This window comes from Hippocampus bargibanti, linkage group LG13, assembly GCF_051943395.1.
Source record: "Hippocampus bargibanti isolate YZ-2025 linkage group LG13, ASM5194339v1, whole genome shotgun sequence".
NCBI lineage: Eukaryota > Metazoa > Chordata > Actinopteri > Syngnathiformes > Syngnathidae > Hippocampus > Hippocampus bargibanti.
This window is the reverse complement of record NC_142746.1, coordinates 2686234-2709561: the sequence shown is the minus strand read 5'-3', so window position 1 is coordinate 2709561 and position 23328 is coordinate 2686234. Positions and strand designations below refer to the sequence as shown.

The following is a 23328-nucleotide window of genomic DNA, read 5'->3' as shown; positions in this document are numbered from 1 at the left end:
AAAAAGTTCATATGATCCTCACAGCTAAATAAAAGGCTGAATCTTCGTGTTTTGACCTGTATAAGTGTCATATTAGCACTGTGCAGCCTATTTAGAAACTAATTTCATCATAAAACTTCAAACCATGAAGAAAATATTTAGTTCAGAAAAACGCGTTTCTCTTGCTCTGAAAATGCCTTTAAGGCAATAAAAAGTTCATATGATCCTCACAGCTAAACAAAAGGCTGAATCTTCGTGTTTTGACTTGTATAAGTGTCATATTAGCACTGTGCAGCCTATTTAGAAACTAATTTCATCATAAAACTTCAAACCATGAAGAAAATATTTAGTTCAGAAAACGCGTTTCTCTTGCTCTGAAAATGCGTTTAAGGCAATAAAAAGTTCACATGATCATCACCGCTAAACAGAAGGCTGAATCTTCATGTTTTTCACTTGTATAAGTGTCAGATTAGCACGCTGCAGCCTAAATACTTACACCATAAAAGTTAAAACATGCAGAAAACATTTTGTTCAGAAAACGCGTTTCTCTTGCTCGGAAAATGCGTTTAAGGCAATAAAAAGTTCACATGATCCCAGAGTTAAACAAAAGCCTTAATCTTCATGTTTTTTACTTGTATAAGTGTCAGATTAGCACTGTGCAGCCTATTTAGAAACTAATTTCATCATAAAACTTCAAACCATGAAGAAAATATTTAGTTCAGAAAACGTGTTTCTCTTGCTCTGAAAATGCGTTTAAGGCAATAAAAACTTCATATGATCCTCACAGCTAAATAAAAGGCTGAATCTTCGTGTTTTGACTTGTATGTGTTAAATTAGCCCTCTGCAGCCTAAATACATACACCATAAAAGTTAAAACATTGCAGAAAACATTTTGTTCAGAAAACGCGTTTCTCTTGCTCTGAAAATGCGTTTAATGCAATAAAAAGTTCACATGAGCCCCAGAGTTAAACAAAAGCCTTAATCTTCATGTTTTCACTTGTATAAGTGTCATATTAGCACTGTGCAGCCTATTTAGAAACGAATTTCATCATAAAACTTCAAACCATGAAGAAAATATTTAGTTCAGAAAAAAGTGTTTCTCTTGCTCTGAAAATGCGTTTAAGGCAATAAAAAGTTCATATGATCCTCACAGCTAAACAAAAGGCTGAATCTTCGTGTTTTGACTTGTATAAGTGTCATATTAGCACTGTGCAGCCTATTTAGAAACTAATTTCATCATAAAACTTCAAACCATGAAGAAAATATTTAGTTCAGAAAACGTGTTTCTCTTGCTCAGAAAATGCGTTTAAGGCAATAAAAAGTTCATATGATCCTCACAGCTAAATAAAAGGCTGAATCTTCGTGTTTTGACCAGTATAAGTGTCATATTAGCACTGTGCAGCCTATTTAGAAACTAATTTCATCATAAAACTTCAAACCATGAAGAAAATATTTAGTTCAGAAAAACGCGTTTCTCTTGCTCTGAAAATGCCTTTAAGGCAATAAAAAGTTCACATGATCCCCAGAGTTAAACAAAAGCCTTAATCTTCGTGTTTTGACTTGTATAAGTGTCATATTAGCACTGTGCAGCCTATTTAGAAACTAATTTCATCATAAAACTTCAAACCATGAAGAAAATATTTAGTTCAGAAAACGTGTTTCTCTTGCTCTGAAAATGCGTTTAAGGCAATAAAAACTTCATATGATCCTCACAGCTAAATAAAAGGCTGAATCTTCGTGTTTTGACTTGTATGTGTTAAATTAGCCCTCTGCAGCCTAAATACATACACCATAAAAGTTAAAACATTGCCGAAAACATTTTGTTCAGAAAACACGTTTCTCTTGCTCTGAAAATGCGTTTAAGGCAATAAAAGGTTCACATGAGCCCCAGAGTTAAACAAAAGCCTTAATCTTCATGTTTTTGCTTGTATAAGTGTCATATTAGCACAGTGCAGCCTATTTAGAAACTAATTTCATCATAAAACTTCAAACCATGACTAAAATATTTAGTTCAGAAAACGTGTTTCTCTTGCTCTGAAAATGCGTTTAAGGCAATAAAAAGTTATGATCCTCACAGCTAAATAAAAGGCTGAATGAATCTTCGTGTTTTTCACTTGTATAAGTGTCAAAATAGCACTCTGCAGCCGAAATACATAGACCATAAAATTTAAAACATTGCAAAACATTTTGTTCAGAAAACGCGTTTCTCTTGCTCTGAAAATGCGTTTAAGGCAATAAAAAGTTCACATGATCATCACCGCTAAACAGAAGGCTGAATCTTCATGTTTTTCACTTGTATAAGTGTCAGATTAGCACGCTGCAGCCTAAATACACACAAATTTCATCATAAAACTTAAAACCATGAAGAAAACATTTATTTCAGAAAAAGTGTTTCTCTTGCTCTGAAAATGCGTTTAAGGCAATAAAAAGTTCATATGATCCTCACAGCTAAATAAAAGGCTGAATCTTCGTGTTTTGACTTGTATAAGTGTCATATTAGCACTGTGCAGCCTATTTAGAAACTAATTTCATCATAAAACTTCAAACCATGAAGAAAATATTTAGTTCAGAAAAAAGTGTTTTTCTTGCTCTGAAAATGCGTTTAAGGCAATAAAAAGTTCATATGATCCTCACAGCTAAACAAAAAGCTGAATCTTCGTGTTTTGACTTGTATAAGTGTCATATTAGCACTGTGCAGCCTAAATACTTACACCATAAAAGTTAAAACATGCAGAAAACATTTTGTTCAGAAAACGCGTTTCTCTTGCTCTGAAAATGCGTTTAAGGCAATAAAAAGTTCACATGATCCCCAGAGTTAAACAAAAGCCTTAATCTTCATGTTTTTTACTTGTATAAGTGTCAGATTAGCACTGTGCAGCCTATTTAGAAACTAATTTCATCATAAAACTTCAAACCATGAAGAAAATATTTAGTTCAGAAAACGTGTTTCTCTTGCTCTGAAAATGCGTTTAAGGCAATAAAAAGTTCTTATGATCATCACAGCTAAACAGAAGGCTGAATCTTCATGTCTTTCACTTGTATAAGTGTCAGATTAGCACTCTGCAGCCTAAATACATACACCATAAAAGTTAAAACAATGCAGAAAACATTTTGTTCAGAAAAGACGTTTCTCTTGCTCTGAAAATGCGTTTAAGGCAATAAAAAGTTCACATGATCATCACCGCTAAACAGAAGGCTGAATCTTCATGTTTTTCACTTGTATAAGTGTCAGATTAGCACGCTGCAGCCTAAATACACACAAATTTCATCATAAACTTAAAACCATGACGAAAATATTTAGTTCGGAAAACGTGTTTCTCTTGCTCTGAAAATGCGTTTAAGGCAAAAACGTTCATATGATCCTCACAGCTAAACAAAAGCCTTAATCTTCATGTTTTCACTTGTATAAGTGTCATATCAGCACTGTGCAGCCTAAATACATACACCATAAAAGTTAAAACATTGCAGAAAACATTTTGTTCAGAAAACGCGTTTCTCTTGCTCTGAAAATGCGTTTAAGGCAATAAAAAGTTCACATGATCATCACCGCTAAACAGAAGGCTGAATCTTCATGTTTTTCACTTGTATAAGTGTCAGATTAGCACGCTGCAGCCTAATACACACAAATTTCATCATAAAACTTAAAACCATGAAGAAAATATTTAGTTCGGAAAACGTGTTTCTCTTGCTGTGAAAATACGTTTAAGGCAATAAAAAGTTCATGATCCTCACAGCTAAACAAAAGCTGAATCTTCCTGTTTTGTCTTGTATAAGTGTCAAATTAGCCCTCTGCAGCCTAAATACATACACCATAAAAGTTAAAACAATGCAGAAAACATTTTGTTCAGAAAACGCGTTTCTCTCTCTCTGAAAATGCGTTTAAGGCAATAAAAAGTTCATATGATCCTCACAGCTAAAAAAAAGGCTAAATCTTCGTGTTTTGACTTGTATAAGTGTCATATTAGCACTGTGAAGCCTATTTAGAAACTAATTTCATCATAAAACTTCAAACCATGAAGAAAATATTTAGTTCAGAAAAAAGTGTTTCTCTTGCTCTGAAAATGCGTTTAAGGCAATAAAAAGTTTATATGATCCTCACAGCTAAACAAAAGGCTGAATCTTCGTGTTTTGACTTGTATAAGTGTCATATTAGCACTGTGCAGCCTATTTAGAAACTAATTTCATCATAAAACTTCAAACCATGAAGAAAATATTTAGTTCAGAAAACGTGTTTCTCTTGCTCTGAAAATGCGTTTAAGGCAATAGAAAGTTCATATGATCCTCACAGCTAAATAAAAGGCTGAATCTTCGTGTTTTGACTTGTATAAGTGTCATATTAGCACTGTGCAGCCTATTTAGAAACTAATTTCATCATAAAACTTCAAACCATGAAGAAAATATTTAGTTCAGAAAACGTGTTTCTCTTGCTCTGAAAATGCGTTTAAGGCAATAAAAACTTCATATGATCCTCACAGCTAAATAAAAGGCTGAATCTTCGTGTTTTGACTTGTATGTGTTAAATTAGCCCTCTGCAGCCTAAATACATACACCATAAAAGTTAAAACATTGCCGAAAACATTTTGTTGAGAAAACGCGTTTCTCTTGCTCTGAAAATCAAATGCTGGCGCGAATGGTTGCCTCTGTTCACTCGCACCAAAAAAAAAACGTTCTTATCCCGTGACTGTAAAGTGCCTTTAGAGCTTTGAAAGGCGCTTAAAATGTTATGTATAACTATGAATATTATGTGGTGAAATGGTTGATCACGAGATCAGTGTCGCTGTGTGATTATGTCAGCAGAGGGCGTCAAGGACCAGACGGACAGTAATCATAATAAATGTCAAAAGAAAAGGATAGGGAATTAAACCCAAAATGCTGAAGATACTAAAAGGAGAGGAGTAGCGTTACCTTACATTGCAGGGCTGTCTGAAAAACTACAGAGTCCTTTGGCAACACAAAATTCCTACTTATTTCAAACCGATAAACACTTGAAGGCAAAAATGAGTACATTCAAAAGATAGGCTGTCAAATGAAAAACAAAGTAATGTAGTTCATTCAATACATTGGAAAAATGAAAATTATAAAGAGCAAAACATGGGGGAGACAAAACAAATTCCCCCCCAAAAAATACTTTATCAACACCGCTGGGATAATATTATGGGCCTCAATCTGCAGTACATATGCACCTTAAAGCTAGCTACCGCTCATTTGACGACAATGAGGTTAAAATTGTAGCGAAAGGAAAATAGATGGTTTGAAAGGGGAGTAAAAGAAGCTGTCCAGCACGCAGAAGCCCAGTTCTGCTTCGCGTACGAGTACTGTCATGACGGTCCCCCATGCGGACAGCTCCCTCTGCCGGAAAGCCATATCGTTACACGCAGCGACTCAAGAGTAAAATCAACGTGTGGGAAGCCGTTTAAAATCGCGTCGGGGGTGATCGTGAAATGAAAAGTGAAATCGAATCGCGAACGGGAGAGACCATTTCTCGGCCCACGGAGTTTGGGGTGGCTGCAAAAAAAAAAAAAAGCTTACAGCACCTGGTATTTCCAGGCGGTCTCCCATCCAAGTATTAACCAGGCCCAACCCTGCTTAGTTTCCGAGATCAGGCGTTCTCAGGGTAGTATGGCCGTAAGCGAGGGAATGTGCCAGAAAATCCCTCTTTATAGTGTTGCAGGGAGAGCGTCTTTCTTTGCTCATGGTGTTCGTTCTTGTCGGATGATAGTTATTTGGTTTTCCAAATACAGGCTTGAATCGATGAAGGTGTTATTTGTGTCGTGTTGTCAAATAAGGCGCATGTGAGTCCAGCTGATGCGTTAACGTGGGTAACTTTTCTTTGACTTCCAATGCAATCCGTTTCGTCCATTCATTCCGGGTAGAGTGAACGCTGGCGCGAATGGTTGCCTCTGTTCACTCGAACAAAAAAACGTTCTTATCCCGTGACTGTAAAGTGGCCTTTAGAGCTTTGAAAGGCGCTTAAAATGTTATGTATAACTATGAATATTATGTGGTGAAATGGTTGATCACGAGATCAGTGTCGCTGTGTGATTACGTCAGCAGAGGGCGTCAAGGACCAGACGGACAGTAATCATAATAAATGTCAAAAGAAAAGGATAGGGAATTAAACCCAAAATGCTGAAGATACTAAAAGGAGAGGAGTAGCGTTACCTTACATTGCAGGGCTGTCTGAAAAACTACAGAGTCCTTTGGCAACACAAAATTCCTACTTATTTCAAACCGATAAACACTTGAAGGCAAAAATGAGTACATCCAAAAGATAGGCTGTCAAATGAAAAACAAAGTAATGTAGTTCATTCAATACATTGGAAAAATGAACATTATAAAGAGCAAAACATGGGGGAGACTAAACAAATTCTCAAAAAAAAAATACTTTATCAACACCGCTGGGATAATACTAGTGGGCCTCAATCTGCAGTACATATGCACCTTAAAGCTAGCTACCGCTCATTTGACGACAATGAGGTTAAAATTGTAGCGAAAGGAAAATAGATGGTTTGAAAGGGGAGTATAAGAAGCTGTCCAGAACGCAGAAGCCCAGTTCTGCTTCACATACGAGTACCGTCATGATGGTCCCCCATGCGGACAGCTCCCTCTGCCGGAAAGCCATATCGTTACACGCAGCGACTCAAGAGTAAAATCAACGTGTGGGAAGCCGTTTAAAATCGCGTCGGGGGTGATCGTGAAATGAAAAGTGAAATCGGATCGCGAACGGGAGAGACCATTTCTCGGCCCACAGTGTTTGGGGTGGCTGCAAAAAAAAAAAAGCTTACAGCACCTGGTATTCCCAGGCGGTCTCCCATCCAAGTACTAACCAGGCCCGACCCTGCTTAGCTGCCGAGATCAGACGAGATCAGGCGTTCTCAGGGTAGTATGGCCGTAAGCGAGGGAATCTGCCAGAAAATCCCTCTTTATAGTGTTGCAGGGAGAGCGTCTTTCTTTGCTCATGGTGTTCGTTCTTGTCGGATGATGGTTATTTGGTTTTCCAAATACAGGCTTGAATCGATGAAGGTGTTATTTGTGTCGTGTTGTCAAATAAGGCGCATGTGAGTCCAGCTGATGCGTTAACGTGGGTAACTTTTCTTTGACTTCCCATGCAATCCGTTTCGTCCATTCATTCCGGGCAGAGTGAATGCTGGCGCAAATGGTTGCCTCTGTTCACTCGCACAAAAAAAACATTCTTATCCCCTGACTGTAAAGTGGCCTTGAGAGTTTTGAAAGGCGCTTAGAAATTAAATGTATTATTATGATTACTCTCCGTCTGGTCCTTGACGCCCTCTGCTGACGTAATCACACAGCGACACTGATCTCGTGATCAACCATTTCACCACATAATATTCATAGTTATACATAACATTTTAAGCGCCTTTCAAAGCTCTAAAGGACACTTAACAGTCACGGACAAGCAGATGTACTATAATAAATAAAATACAATCACAAATAGATTGCAATAAATAAAAAACAATTATAAATAGAAACAGGAGAGAGAGCTACAAACAGAAAATGCTATTTTAAATAGCTGGGTTTTGAGATGGGACTGTAGCATATGTCACACTGCTACAGAATGTTGCGACAGGTCGAAAAGCAGCAGTGACGTCACGACCGCGGGTAGACTAAGATGGTGGCACAATAAACACGTTGACAAAGCAACTCTCCTCCTCTCATTCCTCCGGACACAACATTGGCGACGAAGATGGACACAGCTCCCCTCCCCTCGTTTCTCGCGCTCCCCGGTGAGCCACCAGTCCCGTGGTCCCGCTGGTATGACTCGTTTACGACGTATCTGACGGCGACCGGACTAAACGAGGCAAGCGAAGCACGCCGAACGGCTATGCTAATACACAATTTAGGTAGTGAGGGGCAGCGCATTTTTCGCTCTCTTGGACCCGCGAAGACATACGGGGATTGTGTATTGTGTATTGGATTATTGGCCCGACATTTCGCCCCACCTCAGGGCGTGATTGTCCGGCGGATTGCCTTCCGTCAACGACGGCAACGAACAGGCGAGTCGGTACACCACTACGTTGCCGACTTGCGGTGTTTAGCGGGCCTCTGTAAATTCGGCCGCTTGGAGGAGGAAATGATTAGGGATCAACTCGCCGAGCACACGATTGATCCCAAACTACGGGAGAAACTGTTATTGTACCCTGACGACCTCCCACTATCGAAGGCTGTGGAAATGGCGTTTCAATTGGAGAACGCAGCACAATTAACGGCTCGGTTCGTGAACCCACCCACACCTTCACACTCTCCCGCGTTGGCACAGATTGTTGCTCCATCCCCTCCACTCCCAGACGCCACCTTCACCTACGACTCCACCGCTACATACGACGGTGCCGAGATAAATGTGGCCAGACGTCAAGGGGCCGATGCACGCACGCCTTGTGCCAACTGTGGGTCAGCCTCACATCCCACACGTGCGCCCACTTGCAGAGCCACCGGACAACGATGCCAACGCTGCGGGAAGATGAATCATTTTGCAAGGATGTGCCGCTCTGCTCCCACCTTCACCTACGACCGTACCGAGATAAATGTCGTCAGACATCAACGGGCCAACACACGCAGACCTTGTGCCAACTGTGGGTCTGCCTGGCACCCCACACGCGCGCCAACTTGCAAAGCCATTGGACAGAGATGCCAGCACTGCGGAAGGAGGAACCACTTTGCCAGGATGTGCCGCTCTGCTCCCACGTCAACATACCCGCCACGCCGCTCACCAGACCAGCCGAGGCGAACCACCATCCACTGCGTGGGCTCGCGCGCCAAGCCATTCAAGTGGTGCACAGTGGAACTGGATGGAGTGAGCTTACCACTCCTGCTCGACACTGCAGCCTCCAGGTCACTGTTGAACGTGTCCACAGTTTGACGGCTATTTCCTCATCTCCAGATCGAGGCCAACGCTGAGGACTTGTTTGGCTATGGCCAAACTAAGATTGGTATGGTGGGCACTGCCACCTTCACAGTGCGCTATGGCTCGAGGACTCTCCCCCTTTTCACCTTCCAAATATCCCGTCATGGCGCCAACCTCTTGGGCTTGGACTTGTTTTGTGCACTCGGCTTTTCCATCTCTGACAATGCGGGTGCCACAATTCACCCCCAGGCCAACGGGGGTGGAGAAAGCTCCAACCAAGCAGACGGCCTGCCCTACTCTTCCTCAGCCAGCAGAGGGCCCAACGAGAAGCGCCGGACGAAGCAACCCACACTGACTGTGTCGGACTGGGTCCGCATTCGCCGGCCGAGCTGCTCTCACAATTTGGACTCAATCTGGACAGCACCAGTCCAGATTACCACCCAACTCGGACTGACCACCTTCTGTCTGGCTGACGGGTCGCGTTGGCATGCCAGCCGCCTAAGGAGAGTGGCGGCACCGACCCCCTCGAACGACTTCGCAAGCAAAGACTACTGACGTCCTGTCACACATCAGAGAACACCGATGGGACGCCTCGAAGAGCGTCGTGAACCAGCCGTGCCCGTGGGGCCAGAACCTCGGCCAGCTCGCGTTCGCCTTTGCCCTTTGGTAATTTGGACAATTATCACATATTTTGAATATTCAGACCCTAGCCAGTGCTTAGCCTATTGCGTGGCAGAATAACCCACACGGCTAAGCAGGGAAAGCGGCAGTCTACCCGGTTTCCCTGGTTACAGAGTGTTTTTGGTTCCTTCAGGGAGGGGGAGGTAAATGTAGCATATGTCACACTGCTACAGAATGTTGCGACAGGTCGAAAAGCAGCGGTGACGTCACGACCGCGGGTAGACTAAGATGGTGGCACAATAAACACGTTGACAAAGCAACTCTCCTCCTCTCATTCCTCCGGACACAACAGGGACTTGAAGGTGGTAAGAGAATCGATGTTATGAAAGTTCGGAGGAAGTGACTTCCAAAAATTGGGGGCAGAGCAGCTGAGGGGTCTGTCACCCATCTTGCTGAGACGGGGGAGTGAGGGACACACAGAGGTGGAGGGAGGAAGAAGATCTGAGGGAACGAGGGGGACTAGAAATCATTGGGTAGACCACCAACGATTCAACAGACCTTTAGGATTATTCTGCCTCGTGGTTGAAAGGGCTGCTCATGTCTAAGACTGTGCCAAAGGATCGCAACGGAAAAACAAACAGTGCTCATATTTTAAACAATCCATTCGAAAACAATAACTTGATCGGCCATCTTAACTGATCTTACTCTATGCTCTGTAACGGGCTGAACATTGTATGGCAAAACAGAACAGCATGTCTAAGCACATCTCAATATTCGTTGCGTACCCACCCCAGTTCTCTCTTTTTTTAAACAACCCCGAAAGCAGCGCCTGAAAGTATTAGAAAAAAAGGGGGTGGGGGATCCTCAGTCCAACCTGCTTGTACGTCTCTGTCAGCTCTCAGTCATACAGGAGTGGTCCATTGATGAAAAGGTTTCTTCAGCCGTCACCTGTAGTTCTTTGAAGGTGTCGGACGTTTCGTTTCTCATCGAAGAGGCTTCGTCAGCGAACTAAAATTTGCTAGTAGTTTCGGCCCCATATGTATATCCCTAACGTCTAGAGGTGGCGATGCCAGACTTCTGCTATGATAGGTCACTTCTCTCAGGTTGGGGAGAGCAGAGGACTATACCCTGAGGCTATACTGATTACTTTATTACGTGATTACTTGGCTGAATTTTACGTATTTTAAATTCCGGGGAAAAAAAATTCAAACAAATTCATAGTTGTGCTTTGGGCTCACCAGTTTAACCCATAATGGACAATCTGGCCATGAAAAAAAATGGAGAAACAGGCTCTCACATCCTTCCCGGGTACAAAACCGAGGCACTGGTTTAGATATGTGGAGGGCACTTTCGTCATAATTAAAAAAGAAGAAATTCAATCCTTCACAAATCACCTGCACTCGGTAGACATCAATATTAAATATACTCGCGAGGACATTAAAGAGACCCAACTAGCCTTTTTGGAGTGTAAAGTAATTATAAAAGAGGACAGAGCGCTAAAAGCAGAAATCTTTAGGAAGGCCACACACACTGACCAATACTTACTTTTTGAATCAAACCACCCTCGACAACACAAACTATGAGTTATCAGAACCCTCCAGCATAGGGCTAATACCAACCAGCGTCGAAAGTAGAGAAAAGGAGTGAAAACATGTCAGGAGAGCACTCACAAACTGTGGTTGCCCTCAGTGGTCATTTAACAAATGTCAAAAGAAAAGGATAGGGAATGAAACCCAAAATTCTGAAGATACCAAAAAGGAGAGGAGTAGCATTACCTTACATTGCAGGGCTTTCTGAAAAACTACAGAGTCCTTTGGCAACACAAAATTCCTACTTATTTCAAACCGATAAACACCTGAAGGCAAAAATGAGTACATCCAAAAGATAGGCTGTCAAATGAAAAACAAAGTAATGTAGTTTATTCAATACATTGGAAAAATGAAAATTATAAAGAGCAAAACATGAGGGAGACTAAACAAATTCTCCCAAAAAAAATACTTTATCAACACCGCTGGGATAATACTAGTGGGCCTCAATCTGCAGTACATAACCATGGAACTATAAGATGGCGCCGCGGATGGCAGCCTCGACCACCTTGACAACACAGGAACCTACGCAAGGATCCTGTTTGTGGACTACAGCTCTGCGTTCAATACCATCATCCCAGAACTCCTCATCCCCAAACTTCTCCAGCTTGGTGTGTCCCCCACGATCTGCCAGTGGACCCTCAGCTTCCTGACAGGACGGACACAACAGGTCAGACTGGGAAATATATCATCCACAACACGAACCACGAGCACTGGAGCCCCGCAGGGATGCGTCCTCTCTCCATTGCTCTTCTCTCTCTACACAAACGACTGCACCTCAACGCACCCAGCTGTCAAATTCATAAAGTTCGCAGACGACACCACGGTCATCGGTCTCATCAAAGACGGCGACGAGTCTGCGTACCCACAACAAGTGGAGCAGCTGGAGCTCTGGTGCAGCCGTCACAACCTGGAGCTGAACACGCTCAAGACAGTTGAGATGATGGTGGACTTCAGGAAACATCCATCACCACAGCTACGCCTCACACAATCCAACTGCCTGGTGTCAACCGTTGAGACCTTCAAGTTCCTGGGAATAACAGTCTCCCAGGACATGAAGTGGGAGGTCAACACCAACTCTATCCTGAAAAAGGCCCAACAGATAATGTACTTCCTGAGGCTGCTAAAGAAGCATGGCCTGCCACAGGAGGTGCTGCAACATTTCTACACGGCTGTCATCGAATCCATCCTGTGTTCTTCCATCACCGTTTGGTTCGGGGCCGCCACAAAAATGGACAAAATCCGACTTCAACGGACAGTTAGGACGGCGGAAAAAATCATTGGCACCACCCTACCCACTCTCGAGGACTTGCACACTGCGAGAATCCAAACTAGGGCGCGGAAAATCCTACTGGACCCTCCGCACCCTGCCCACCACCTTTTCCAGCTACTCCCCTCAGGCAGGCGCTACCGATCCATGCGCACCAAATCCAGCAGACATTTAAACAGCTTCTTCCCCCAAGCCATTAACTCTTTGAACTCTTTCAACAGTAGCCTAAATGGAACTGTATAGTGCCACTTAGCAGTTTTTTGACAACGATACTAGTGCAGCGTGTTCTACCGGAAACAAATTCCTTGTGTGTTCTACATACTTGGCAATAAAGATGATTCTGATTCTGATTCTGATATGCACCTTAAAGCTAGCTACCGCTCATTTGACGACAATGAGGTTAAAATTGTAGCGAAAGGAAAATAGATGGTTTGAAAGGGGAGTAAAAGAAGCTGTCCAGCACGCAGAAGCCCAGTTCTGCTTCGCGTACGAGTACTGTCATGACGGTCCCCCATGCGGACAGCTCCCTCTGCCGGAAAGCCATATCGTTACACGCAACGACTCAACAGTAAAATCAACGTGTGGGAAGCCGTTTAAAATCGCGTCGGGGGTGATCGTGAAAAGAAAAGTGAAATCGGATCGCGAACGGGAGACACCATTTCTCGGCCCACAGTGTTTGGGGTGGCTGCAAAAAAAAAGCTTACAGCACCTGGTATTCCCAGGTGGTCTCCCATCCAAGTACTAACCAGGCCCAACCCTGCTTAGCTTCCGAGATCAGATGAGATCGGGCGTTCTCAGGGTAGTATGGCCGTAAGTGAGGGAATGTGCCAGAAAATCCGTCTTTATAGTGTTGCAGGGAGAGCGTCTTTCTTTGCTTATGGTGTTCGTTCTTGTCGGATGATGGTTATTTGGTTTTCCAAATACAGGCTTGAATCGATGAAGGTGTTATTTGTGTCGTGTTGTCAAATAAGGCGCATGTGAGTCCAGCTGATGCGTTTTCGTGGGTAACTTTTCTTTGACTTCCAATGCAATCCGTTTCGTCCATTCATTCCGGGCAGAGTGAACGCTGGCGCGAATGGTTGCCTCTGTTCACTCGCACAAAAAAACATTCTTATCCCCTGACTGTAAAGTGGCCTTGAGAGTTTTGAAAGGCGCTTAGAAATTAAATGTATTATTATGATTACTCTCCGTCTGGTCCTTGACGCCCTCTGCTGACGTAATCACACAGCGACACTGATCTCGTGATCAACCATTTCACCACATAATATTCATAGTTATACATAACATTTTAAGCGCCTTTCAAAGCTCTAAAGGACACTTTACAGTCACGGACAAGCAGAGGTACTATAATAAATAAAATACAATCACAAATAGATTGCAATAAATAAAATACAATTATAAATAGAAACAGGAGAGAGCTACACACAGAAAATGCTATTTTAAATAGCTGGGTTTTGAGATGGGACTTGAAGGTGGTAAGAGAATCGATGTTATGAAAGTTCGGAGGAAGTGACTTCCAAAAATTGGGGGCAGAGCAGCTGAGGGGTCTGTCACCCATCTTGCTGAGACGGGGGAGTGAGGGAAACACAGAGGTGGAGGGAGGAAGAAGATCCGAGGGAACGAGGGTGACTAGAAATCATTGGGTAGACCACCAACGATTCAACAGACCTTTAGGATTATTCTGCCTCATGGTTGAAAGGTCTGCTCATGTCTAAGACTGTGACAAAGGATCGCATCGGAAAAACAAACAGTGCTCATATTTTAAACAATCCATTCGAAAACAATAACTTGATCGGCCATCTTAACTGATCTTACTCTATGCTCTGTAACGGGCTGAACATTGTATGGCAAAACAGAACAGCATGTCTAAGCACATCTCAATATTCGTTGCGTATCCACCCCAGTTCTCTCTTTTTTTTAAACAACCCCGAAAGCAGCGCCTGAAAGTATTAGAAAAAAAGGGGGTGGGGGATCCTCAGTCCAACCTGCTTGTACGTCTCTGTCAGCTCTCAGTCATACAGGAGTGGTCCATTGATGAAAAGGTTTCTTCAGCCGTCACCTGTAGTTCTTTGAAGGTGTCGGACGTTTCGTTTCTCATCGAAGAGGCTTCGTCAGCGAACTAAAATTTGCTAGTAGTTTCGGCCCCATATGTATATCCCTAACGTCTAGAGGTGGCGGTGCCAGACTTCTGCTATGATAGGTCACATCTCTCAGGTTGGGGAAAGCAGAGGACTATACCCTGAGCCTACACTGATTACTTTATTACGTGATTACTTGCCTGAATTTTACGTATTTTAAATTCCGGGGAAAAAAAATTCAAACAAATTCATAGTTGTGCTTTGGGCTCACCAGTTTAACCCATAATGGACAATCTGGCCATGAAAAAAAATGGAGAAACAGGCTCTCACATCCTTCCCGGGTACAAAACCGAGGCACTGGTTTAGATATGTGGAGGGCACTTTCGTCATAATTAAAAAAGAAGAAATTCAATCCTTCACAAATCACCTGCACTCGGTAGACATCAATATTAAATATACTCGCGAGGACATTAAAGAGACCCAACTAGCCTTTTTGGAGTGTAAAGTAATTATAAAAGAGGACAGAGCGCTAAAAGCAGAAATCTTTAGGAAGGCCACACACACTGACCAATACTTACTTTTTGAATCAAACCACCCTCGACAACACAAACTATGAGTTATCAGAACCCTCCAGCATAGGGCTAATACCAACCAGCGTCGAAATTAGCGAAAAGGAGTGAAAACATGTCAGGAGAGCACTCACAAACTGTGGTTGCCCTCAGTGGTCATTTAACAAATGTCAAAAGAAACGGATAGGGAATGAAACCCAAAATTCTGAAGATACTAAAAAGGAGAGGAGTAGCATTACCTTACATTGCAGGGCTTTCTGAAAAACTACAGAGTCCTTTGGCAACACAAAATTCCTACTTATTTCAAACCGATAAACGCCTGAAGGCAAAAATGAGTACATCCAAAAGATAGGCTGTCAAATGAAAAACAAAGTAATGTAGTTTATTCAATACATTGGAAAAATGAAAATTATAAAGAGCAAAACATGAGGGAGACTAAACAAATTCTCAAAAAAAAAATACTTTATCAACACCGCTGGGATAATACTAGTGGGCCTCAATCTGCAGTACATATGCACCTTAAAGCTAGCTACCGCTCATTTGACGACAATGAGGTTAAAATTGTAGCGAAAGGAAAATAGATGGTTTGAAAGGGGAGTAAAAGAAGCTGTCCAGCACGCAGAAGCCCAGTTCTGCTTCGCGTACGAGTACTGTCATGACGGTCCCCCATGCGGACAGCTCCCTCTGCCGGAAAGCCATATCGTTACACGCAGCGACTCAACAGTAAAATCAACGTGTGGGAAGCCGTTTAAAATCGCGTCGGGGGTGATCGTGAAATGAAAAGTGAAATCGGATCGCGAACGGGAGAGACCATTTCTCGGCCCACAGTGTTTGGGGTGGCTGCAAAAAAAAAAAAAAAAGCTTACAGCACCTGGTATTCCCAGGCGGTCTCCCATCCAAGTACTAACCAGGCCCGACCCTGCTTAGCTTCCGAGATCGGACGAGATCGGGCGTTCTCAGGGTAGTATGGCCGTAAGCGAGGGAATGTGCCAGAAAATCCCTCTTTATAGTGTTGCAGGGAGAGCGTCTTTGTTTATGGTGTTCGTTCTTGTCGGATGATGGTTATTTGGTTTTCCAAATACAGGCTTGAATCGATGAAGGTGTTATTTGTGTCGTGTTGTCAAATAAGGCGCATGTGAGTCCAGCTGATGCGTTAACGTGGGTAACTTTTCTTTGACTTCCAATGCAATCCGTTTCGTCCATTCATTCCGGGCAGAGTGAACGCTGGCGCAAATGGTTGCCTCTGTTCACTCGCACAAAAAAAACATTCTTATCCCCTGACTGTAAAGTGGCCTTGAGAGTTTTGAAAGGCGCTTAGAAATTAAATGTATTATTATGATTACTCTCCGTCTGGTCCTTGACGCCCTCTGCTGACGTAATCACACAGCGACACTGATCTCGTGATCAACCATTTCACCACATAATATTCATAGTTATACATAACATTTTAAGCGCCTTTCAAAGCTCTAAAGGACACTTTACAGTCACGGACAAGCAGAGGTACTATAATAAATAAAATACAATCACAAATAGATTGCAATAAATAAAATACAATTATAAATAGAAACAGGAGAGAGAGCTACACACAGAAAATGCTATTTTAAATAGCTGGGTTTTGAGATGGGACTTGAAGGTGGTAAGAGAATCGATGTTATGAAAGTTCTGAGGAAGTGACTTCCAAAAATTGGGGGCAGAGCAGCTGAGGGGTCTGTCACCCATCTTGCTGAGACGGGGGAGTGAGGGACACACAGAGGTGGAGGGAGGAAGAAGATCTGAGGGAACGAGGGCGACTAGAAATCATTGGGTAGACCACCAACGATTCAACAGACCTTTAGGATTATTCTGCCTCGTGGTTGAAAGGTCTGCTCATGTCTAAGACTGTGCCAAAGGATTGCATCGGAAAAACAAACAGTGCTCATATTTTAAACAATCCATTCGAAAACAATAACTTGATCGGCCATCTTAACTGATCTTACTCTATGCTCTGTAACGGGCTGAACATTGTATGGCAAAACAGAACAGCATGTCTAAGCACATCTCAATATTCGTTGCGTACCCACACCAGTTCTCTCTTTTTTTAAACAACCCCGAAAGCAGCGCCTGAAAGTATTAGAAAAAAAGGGGGTGGAGGATCCTCAGTCCAACCTGCTTGTACGTCTCTGTCAGCTCTCAGTCATACAGGAGTGGTCCATTGATGAAAAGGTTTCTTCAGCCGTCACCTGTAGTTCTTTGAAGGTGTCGGACGTTTCGTTTCTCATCGAAGAGGCTTCATCGGCTAACTAAAATTTGCTAGTAGTTTCGGCCCCATATGTATATCCCTAACGTCTAGAGGTGGCGGTGCCAGACTTCTGCTATGATAGGTCACATCTCTCAGGTTGGGGAAAGCAGAGGACTATACCCTGAGCCTACACTGATTACTTTATTACGTGATTACTTGTCTGAATTTTACGTATTTTAAATTCCGGGGAAAAAAAATTCAAACAAATTCATAGTTGTGCTTTGGGCTCACCAGTTTAACCCATAATGGACAATCTGGCCATGAAAAAAAATGGAGAAACAGGCTCTCACATCCTTCCCGGGTACAAAACCGAGGCACTGGTTTAGATATGTGGAGGGCACTTTCGTCATAATTAAAAAAGAAGAAATTCAATCCTTCACAAATCACCTGCACTCGGTAGACATCAATATTAAATATACTCGCGAGGACATTAAAGAGACCCAACTAGCCTTTTTGGAGTGTAAAGTAATTATAAAAGAGGACAGAGCGCTAAAAGCAGAAATCTTTAGGAAGGCCACACACACTGACCAATACTTACTTTTTGAATCAAACCACCCTCGACAACACAAACTATGAGTTATCAGAACCCTCCAGCATAGGGCTAATACCAACCAGCGTCGAAATTAGCGAAAAGGAGTGAAAACATGTCAGGAGAGCACTCACAAACTGTGGTTGCCCTCAGTGGTCATTTAACAAATGTCAAAAGAAACGGATAGGGAATGAAACCCAAAATTCTGAAGATACTAAAAAGGAGAGGAGTAGCATTACCTTACATTGCAGGGCTTTCTGAAAAACTACAGAGTCCTTTGGCAACACAAAATTCCTACTTATTTCAAACCGATAAACGCCTGAAGGCAAAAATGAGTACATCCAAAAGATAGGCTGTCAAATGAAAAACAAAGTAATGTAGTTTATTCAATACATTGGAAAAATGAAAATTATAAAGAGCAAAACATGAGGGAGACTAAACAAATTCTCAAAAAAAAAATACTTTATCAACACCGCTGGGATAATACTAGTGGGCCTCAATCTGCAGTACATATGCACCTTAAAGCTAGCTACCGCTCATTTGACGACAATGAGGTTAAAATTGTAGCGAAAGGAAAATAGATGGTTTGAAAGGGGAGTAAAAGAAGCTGTCCAGCACGCAGAAGCCCAGTTCTGCTTCGCGTACGAGTACTGTCATGACGGTCCCCCATGCGGACAGCTCCCTCTGCCGGAAAGCCATATCGTTACACGCAGCGACTCAACAGTAAAATCAACGTGTGGGAAGCCGTTTAAAATCGCGTCGGGGGTGATCGTGAAATGAAAAGTGAAATCGGATCGCGAACGGGAGAGACCATTTCTCGGCCCACAGTGTTTGGGGTGGCTGCAAAAAAAAAAAAAAAAAAGCTTACAGCACCTGGTATTCCCAGGCGGTCTCCCATCCAAGTACTAACCAGGCCCGACCCTGCTTAGCTTCCGAGATCGGACGAGATCGGGCGTTCTCAGGGTAGTATGGCCGTAAGCGAGGGAATGTGCCAGAAAATCCCTCTTTATAGTGTTGCAGGGAGAGCGTCTTTGTTTATGGTGTTCGTTCTTGTCGGATGATGGTTATTTGGTTTTCCAAATACAGGCTTGAATCGATGAAGGTGTTATTTGTGTCGTGTTGTCAAATAAGGCGCATGTGAGTCCAGCTGATGCGTTAACGTGGGTAACTTTTCTTTGACTTCCAATGCAATCCGTTTCGTCCATTCATTCCGGGCAGAGTGAACGCTGGCGCAAATGGTTGCCTCTGTTCACTCGCACAAAAAAACATTCTTATCCCCTGACTGTAAAGTGGCCTTGAGAGTTTTGAAAGGCGCTTAGAAATTAAATGTATTATTATGATTACTCTCCGTCTGGTCCTTGACGCCCTCTGCTGACGTAATCACACAGCGACACTGATCTCGTGATCAACCATTTCACCACATAATATTCATAGTTATACATAACATTTTAAGCGCCTTTCAAAGCTCTAAAGGACACTTTACAGTCACGGACAAGCAGAGGTACTATAATAAATAAAATACAATCACAAATAGATTGCAATAAATAAAATACAATTATAAATAGAAACAGGAGAGAGAGCTACACACAGAAAATGCTATTTTAAATAGCTGGGGTTTGAGATGGGACTTGAAGGTGGTAAGAGAATCGATGTTATGAAAGTTCTGAGGAAGTGACTTCCAAAAATTGGGGGCAGAGCAGCTGAGGGGTCTGTCACCCATCTTGCTGAGACGGGGGAGTGAGGGACACACAGAGGTGGAGGGAGGAAGAAGATCTGAGGGAACGAGGGCGACTAGAAATCATTGGGTAGACCACCAACGATTCAACAGACCTTTAGGATTGTTCTGCCTCGTGGTTGAAAGGTCTGCTCATGTCTAAGACTGTGCCAAAGGATCGCATCGGAAAAACAAACAGTGCTCATATTTTAAACAATCCATTCGAAAACAATAACTTGATCGGCCATCTTAACTGATCTTACTCTATGCTCTGTAACGGGCTGAACATTGTATGGCAAAACAGAACAGCATGTCTAAGCACATCTCAATATTCGTTGCGTACCCACACCAGTTCTCTCTTTTTTTTAAACAACCCCGAAAGCAGCGCCTGAAAGTACTAGAAAAAAAGGGGGTGGGGGATCCTCAGTCCAACCTGCTTGTACGTCTCTGTCAGCTCTCAGTCATACAGGAGTGGTCCATTGATGAAAAGGTTTCTTCAGCCGTCACCTGTAGTTCTTTGAAGGTGTCGGACGTTTCGTTTCTCATCGAAGAGGCTTCATCAGCGAACTAAAATTTGCTAGTAGTTTCGGCCCCATATGTATATCCCTAACGTCTAGAGGTGGCGGTGCCAGACTTCTGCTATGATAGGTCACATCTCTCAGGTTGGGGAGAGCAGAGGACTATACCCTGAGCCTACACTGATTACTTTATTACGTGATTACTTGCCTGAATTTTACGTATTTTAAATTCCGGGGAAAAAAAATTCAAACAAATTCATAGTTGTGCTTTGGGCTCACCAGTTTAACCCATAATGGACAATCTGGCCATGAAAAAAAATGGAGAAACAGGCTCTCACATCCTTCCCGGGTACAAAACCGAGGCACTGGTTTAGATATGTGGAGGGCACTTTCGTCATAATTAAAAAAGAAGAAATTCAATCCTTCACAAATCACCTGCACTCGGTAGACATCAATATTAAATATACTCGCGAGGACATTAAAGACACCCAACTAGCCTTTTTGGAGTGTAAAGTAATTATAAAAGAGGACAGAGCGCTAAAAGCAGAAATCTTTAGGAAGGCCACACACACTGACCAATACTTACTTTTTGAATCAAACCACCCTCGACAACACAAACTATGAGTTATCAGAACCCTCCAGCATAGGGCTAATACCAACCAGCGTCGAAATTAGCGAAAAGGAGTGAAAACATGTCAGGAGAGCACTCACAAACTGTGGTTGCCCTCAGTGGTCATTTAACAAATGTCAAAAGAAAAGGATAGGGAATGAAACCCAAAATTCTGAAGATACTAAAAAGGAGAGGAGTAGCATTACCTTACATTGCAGGGCTTTCTGAAAAACTACAGAGTCCTTTGGCAACACAAAATTCCTACTTATTTCAAACCGATAAACACCTGAAGGCAAAAATGAGTACATCCAAAAGATAGGCTGTCAAATGAAAAACAAAGTAATGTAGTTTATTCAATACATTGGAAAAATGAAAATTATAAAGAGCAAAACATGGGGGAGACTAAACAAATTCTCAAAAAAAAAATACTTTATCAACACCGCTGGGATAATACTAGTGGGCCTCAATCTGCAGTACATATGCACCTTAAAGCTAGCTACCGCTCATTTGACGACAATGAGGTTAAAATTGTAGCGAAAGGAAAATAGATGGTTTGAAAGGGGAGTAAAAGAAGCTGTCCAGCACGCAGAAGCCCAGTTCTGCTTCGCGTACGAGTACTGTCATGACGGTCCCCCATGCGGACAGCTCCCTCTGCCGGAAAGCCATATCGTTACACGCAGCGACTCAACAGTAAAATCAACGTGTGGGAAGCCGTTTAAAATCGCGTCGGGGGTGATCGTGAAATGAAAAGTGAAATCGGATCGCGAACGGGAGAGACCATTTCTCGGCCCACAGTGTTTGGGGTGGCTGCAAAAAAAAAAAAAAAGCTTACAGCACCTGGTATTCCCAGGCGGTCTCCCATCCAAGTACTAACCAGGCCCGACCCTGCTTAGCTTCCGAGATCGGACGAGATCGGGCGTTCTCAGGGTAGTATGGCCGTAAGCGAGGGAATGTGCCAGAAAATCCCTCTTTATAGTGTTGCAGGGAGAGCGTCTTTGTTTATGGTGTTCGTTCTTGTCGGATGATGGTTATTTGGTTTTCCAAATACAGGCTTGAATCGATGAAGGTGTTATTTGTGTCGTGTTGTCAAATAAGGCGCATGTGAGTCCAGCTGATGCGTTAACGTGGGTAACTTTTCTTTGACTTCCAATGCAATCCGTTTCGTCCATTCATTCCGGGCAGAGTGAACGCTGGCGCAAATGGTTGCCTCTGTTCACTCGCACAAAAAAACATTCTTATCCCCTGACTGTAAAGTGGCCTTGAGAGTTTTGAAAGGCGCTTAGAAATTAAATGTATTATTATGATTACTCTCCGTCTGGTCCTTGACGCCCTCTGCTGACGTAATCACACAGCGACACTGATCTCGTGATCAACCATTTCACCACATAATATTCATAGTTATACATAACATTTTAAGCGCCTTTCAAAGCTCTAAAGGACACTTTACAGTCACGGACAAGCAGAGGTACTATAATAAATAAAATACAATCACAAATAGATTGCAATAAATAAAATACAATTATAAATAGAAACAGGAGAGAGAGCTACACACAGAAAATGCTATTTTAAATAGCTGGGGTTTGAGATGGGACTTGAAGGTGGTAAGAGAATCGATGTTATGAAAGTTCTGAGGAAGTGACTTCCAAAAATTGGGGGCAGAGCAGCTGAGGGGTCTGTCACCCATCTTGCTGAGACGGGGGAGTGAGGGACACACAGAGGTGGAGGGAGGAAGAAGATCTGAGGGAACGAGGGCGACTAGAAATCATTGGGTAGACCACCAACGATTCAACAGACCTTTAGGATTGTTCTGCCTCGTGGTTGAAAGGTCTGCTCATGTCTAAGACTGTGCCAAAGGATCGCATCGGAAAAACAAACAGTGCTCATATTTTAAACAATCCATTCGAAAACAATAACTTGATCGGCCATCTTAACTGATCTTACTCTATGCTCTGTAACGGGCTGAACATTGTATGGCAAAACAGAACAGCATGTCTAAGCACATCTCAATATTCGTTGCGTACCCACACCAGTTCTCTCTTTTTTTTAAACAACCCCGAAAGCAGCGCCTGAAAGTATTAGAAAAAAAGGGAGTGGGGGATCCTCAGTCCAACCTGCTTGTACGTCTCTGTCAGCTCTCAGTCATACAGGAGTGGTCCATTGATGAAAAGGTTTCTTCAGCCGTCACCTGTACTTCTTTGAAGGTGTCGGACGTTTCGTTTCTCATCGAAGAGGCTTCGTCAGCGAACTAAAATTTGATAGTAGTTTCGGCCCCATATGTATATCCCTAACGTCTAGAGGTGACGGTGCCAGACTTCTGCTATGATAGGTCACTTCTCTCAGGTTGGGGAGAGCAGAGGACTATACCCTGAGGCTACACTGATTACTTTATTACGTGATTACTTGCCTGAATTTTACGTATTTTAAATTCCGGGGAAAAAAAATTCAAACAAATTCATAGTTGTGCTTTGGGCTCACCAGTTTAACCCATAATGGACAATCTGGCCATGAAAAAAATGGAGAAACAGGCTCTCACATCCTTCCCGGGTACAAAACCGAGGCACTGGTTTAGATATGTGGAGGGCACTTTCGTCATAATTAAAAAAGAAGAAATTCAATCCTTCACAAATCACCTGCACTCGGTAGACATCAATATTAAATATACTCGCGAGGACATTAAAGACACCCAACTAGCCTTTTTGGAGTGTAAAGTAAT

General features: G+C 42.8%; 5 non-coding genes and 1 pseudogene across 5 annotated transcripts; all 6 read right to left on the bottom strand.

The window, feature by feature from the left end:
* Positions 1-5501: 5501 nt before the first annotated feature.
* LOC148888976 (5S ribosomal RNA) lies at positions 5502-5610 on the bottom strand (annotated as a pseudogene).
* A 1147-nt stretch (positions 5611-6757) lies between these two features.
* LOC148888975 (5S ribosomal RNA) lies at positions 6758-6876 on the bottom strand. Its single transcript, XR_016117005.1, has one exon. It is a non-coding gene; the product is annotated as a 5S ribosomal RNA (ribosomal RNA).
* Positions 6877-13016: 6140 nt separating this feature from the next.
* On the bottom strand, positions 13017-13135 carry LOC148888974 (5S ribosomal RNA). Its single transcript, XR_016117073.1, has one exon. It is a non-coding gene; the product is annotated as a 5S ribosomal RNA (ribosomal RNA).
* Positions 13136-15825: 2690 nt separating this feature from the next.
* On the bottom strand, positions 15826-15944 carry LOC148888973 (5S ribosomal RNA). The gene has a single exon (XR_016117050.1). It is a non-coding gene; the product is annotated as a 5S ribosomal RNA (ribosomal RNA).
* A 2690-nt stretch (positions 15945-18634) lies between these two features.
* LOC148888972 (5S ribosomal RNA) lies at positions 18635-18753 on the bottom strand. Its single transcript, XR_016117049.1, has one exon. It is a non-coding gene; the product is annotated as a 5S ribosomal RNA (ribosomal RNA).
* Positions 18754-21440: 2687 nt separating this feature from the next.
* LOC148888971 (5S ribosomal RNA) lies at positions 21441-21559 on the bottom strand. Its single transcript, XR_016117048.1, has one exon. It is a non-coding gene; the product is annotated as a 5S ribosomal RNA (ribosomal RNA).
* Positions 21560-23328: the final 1769 nt, after the last annotated feature.